The sequence below is a fragment of the Oncorhynchus gorbuscha genome, linkage group LG25 (genome assembly GCF_021184085.1).
Source record: "Oncorhynchus gorbuscha isolate QuinsamMale2020 ecotype Even-year linkage group LG25, OgorEven_v1.0, whole genome shotgun sequence".
In the NCBI taxonomy this organism is placed as follows: domain Eukaryota; kingdom Metazoa; phylum Chordata; class Actinopteri; order Salmoniformes; family Salmonidae; genus Oncorhynchus; species Oncorhynchus gorbuscha.
Window position 1 is genome coordinate 48260713 of NC_060197.1, and position 3827 is coordinate 48264539.

Genomic DNA, 3827 nt, shown 5'->3' on the forward strand with positions numbered 1-3827 from the left:
ATGACTATTGTAGTTGGAAATGGCAGATTTGTTATGGAATATCTACATTGGCCGTACAGAGGCCCATTATCAGCAACCATCACTCCCGTATTCCAATGGCACGTTGTGTTAGCTAATCCAAGTTTATCATTTTAAAAGGCTAATTGATCATTAGAAAACCCTTTTGCAATTATGTTAGCACAGCTAAAAACTGTTCTTATGATTATAGAGGCAATAAAACTGTCCTTCTTTAGACTAGTTGAGTATCCAGAGCATCAGCATTTGTGGGTTCGTTTGCAGGCTCAAAATGGCCAGAAACAAAGACCTTTCTTCTGAAACTCATCAGTCTATTCTTGTTCTGAGAAATGAAGGCTATTCCATGCGAGAAATTGCCAAGAAACTGAAGATCTCGTACAACGCTGTGCACTACTCCCTTCACAGAACAGCGCAAATGGTCTCTAACCAGAATAGAAATAGGAGTGGGAGGCCCCGGTGCACAACTGAGCAAAAGGACAAGTACATTAGAGTGTCTAGTTTGACAAACAGACACCTCACAAGTCCTCAACTGGCAGCTTTATTAAATAGTATCCTCAAAACACAAGTCTCAACATCAACAGTGAAGAGGTGACTCTGGGATGTGGCCTTCTAGGCAGAGTTGTGAAGAAAAAGCCATATTACATTTACATTTAAGTCATTTAGCAGACGCTCTTATCCAGAGCGACTTACAAATTGGTGCATTCACCTTATGACATCCAGTGGAACAGCCACTTTACAATAGTGCATCTAAATATTTTAAGGGGGAGGGGGTGAGAAGGATTACTTTATCCTATCCTAAGTATTCCTTAAAGAGGTGGGGTTTCAGGTGTCTCCGGAAGGTGGTGATTGACTCCGCTGTCCTGGCGTCGTGAGGGAGTTTGTTCCACCATTGGGGAGCCAGAGCAGCGAACAGTTTTGACTGGGCTGAGCGGGAACTGTACTTCCTCAGTGGTAGGGAGACGAGCAGGCCAGAGGTGGATGAACGCAGTGCCCTTATTTGGGTGTAGGGCCTGATCAGAGCCTGGAGGTACTGAGGTGCCGTTCCCCTCACAGCTCCGTAGGCAAGCACCATGGTCTTGTAGCGGATGCGAGCTTCAACTGGAAGCCAGTGGAGAGAGCGGAGGAGCGGGGTGACGTGAGAGAACTTGGGAAGGTTGAACACTAGACGGGCTGCGGCGTTCTGGATGAGTTGTAGGGGTTTAATGGCACAGGCAGGGAGCCCAGCCAACAGCGAGTTGCAGTAATCCAGACGGGAGATGACAAGTGCCTGGATTAGGACCTGCGCCGCTTCCTGTGTGAGGCAGGGTCGTACTCTGCGGATGTTGTAGAGCATGAACCTACAGGAACGTGCCACCGTCTTGATGTTAGTTGAGAACGACAGGGTGTTGTCCAGGATCACACCAAGGTTCTTAGCGCTCTGGGAGGAGGACACAATGGAGTTGTCAACCGTGATGGCGAGATCATGGAACGGGCAGTCCTTCCCGGGAGGAAGAGCAGCTCCGTCTTGCCGAAGTTCAGCTTGAGGTGGTGATCCGTCATCCACACTGATATGTCTGCCAGACATGCAGAGATGCGATTCGCCACCTGGTCATCAGAAGGGGGAAAGGAGAAGATTAATTGTGTGTCGTCTGCATAGCAATGATAGGAGAGACCATGTGAGGTTATGACAGAGACAAGTGACTTGGTGTATAGCGAGAATAGGAGAGGGCCTAGAACAGAGCCCTGGGGGACACCAGTGGTGAGAGCGCGTGGTGAGGAGACAGATTCTCGCCACGCCACCTGGTAGGAGCGACCTGTCAGGTAGGACGCAATCCAAGCGTGGGCCGCGCCAGAGATGCCCAACTCGGAGAGGGTGGAGAGGAGGATCTGATGGTTCACAGTATCGAAGGCAGCCGATAGGTCTAGAAGGATGAGAGCAGAGGAGAGAGAGTTAGCTTTAGCGGTGCGGAGCGCCTCCGTGATACAGAGAAGAGCAGTCTCAGTTGAATGACTAGTCTTGAAACCTGACTGATTTGGATCAAGCAGGTCATTCTGAGAGAGATAGCGGGAGAGCTGACCAAGGACGGCACGTTCAAGAGTTTTGGAGAGAAAAGAAAGAAGGGATACTGGTCTGTAGTTGTTAACATCGGAGGGATCGAGTGTAGGTTTTTTTCAGAAGGGGTGCAACTCTCGCTCTCTTGAAGACGGAAGGGACGTAGCCAGCGGTCAGGGATAAGTTGATGAGCGAGGTGAGGTAAGGGAGAAGGTCTCCGGAAATGGTCTGGAGAAGAGAGGAGGGGATAGGGTCAAGCGGGCAGGTTGTTGGGCGGCCGGCCGTCACAAGACGCGAGATTTCATCTGGAGAGAGAGGGGAGAAAGAGGTCAGAGCACAGGGTAGGGCAGTGTGAGCAGAACCAGCAGTGTCGTTTGACTTAGCAAACGAGGATCGGATGTCGTCGACCTTCTTTTCAAAATGGTTGACGAAGTCATCTGCAGAGAGGGAGGAGGAGGGGGAGGGGGAGGAGGATTCAGGAGGGAGGAGAAGGTGGCAAAGAGCTTCCTAGGGTTAGAGGCAGATGCTTGAAATTTAGAGTGGTAGAAAGTGGTTTTAGCAGCAGAGACAGAGGAGGAAAATGTAGAGAGGAGGGAGCGAAAGGATGCCAGGTCCGCAGGGAGGCGAGTTTTCCTCCATTTCCGCTCGGCTGCCCGGAGCCCTGTTCTGTGAGCTCGCAATGAGTCGTCAAGCCATGGAGCGGGAGGGGAGGACCGAGCCGGCCTGGAAGATAGGGGACATAGAGAGTCAAAGGATGCAGAAAGGGAGGAGAGGAGCGTTGAGGAGGCAGAATCAGGAGATAGGTTGGAGAAGGTTTGAGCAGAGGGAAGAGATGATAGGATGGAAGAGGAGAGAGTAGCGGGGGAGAGAGAGCGAAGGTTGGGACGGCGCGATACCATCCGAGTAGGGGCAGTGTGGGAAGTGTTGGATGAGAGCGAGAGGGAAAAGGATACAAGGTAGTGGTCGGAGACTTGGAGGGGAGTTGCAATGAGGTTAGTGGAAGAACAGCATCTAGTAAAGATGAGGTCGAGCGTATTGCCTGCCTTGTGAGTAGGGGGAAGGTGAGAGGGTGAGGTCAAAGAGGAGAGGAGTGGAAAGAAGGAGGCAGAGAGGAATGAGTCAAAGGTAGACGTGGGGAGGTTAAAGTCGCCCAGAACTGTGAGAGGTGAGCCGTCCTCAGGAAAGGAGCTTATCAATGCATCAAGCTCATTGATGAACTCTCCGAGGGGACCTGGAGGGCGATAAATGATAAGGATGTTAAGCTTGAAAGGGCTGGTAACTGTGACAGCATGAAATTCAAAGGAGGCGATAGACAGATGGGTAAGGGGAGAAAGAGAGAATGACCACTTGGGAGAGATAAGGATCCCGATGCCACCACCCCGCTGACCAGAAGCTCTCGGGGTGTGCGAGAACACGTGGGCGGACGAAGAGAGAGCAGTAGGAGTAGCAGTGTTATCTGTGGTGATCCATGTTTCTGTCAGTGCCAAGAAGTCGAGGGACTGGAGGGAGGCATAGGCTGAGATGAACTCTGCCTTGTTGGCCGCAGATCGGCAGTTCCAGAGGCTACCGGAGACCTGGAACTCCACGTGGGTCGTGCGCGCTGGGACCACCAGATTAGGGTGGCAGCGGCCACGCGGTGTGGAGCGTTTGTATGGTATGTGCAGAGAGGAGAGAACAGGGATAGACAGACACATAGTTGACAGGCTACAGAAGAGGCTACGCTAATGCAAGGAGATTGGAATGACAAGTGGACTACACGTCTCGAATGTTCAGAAAGTTA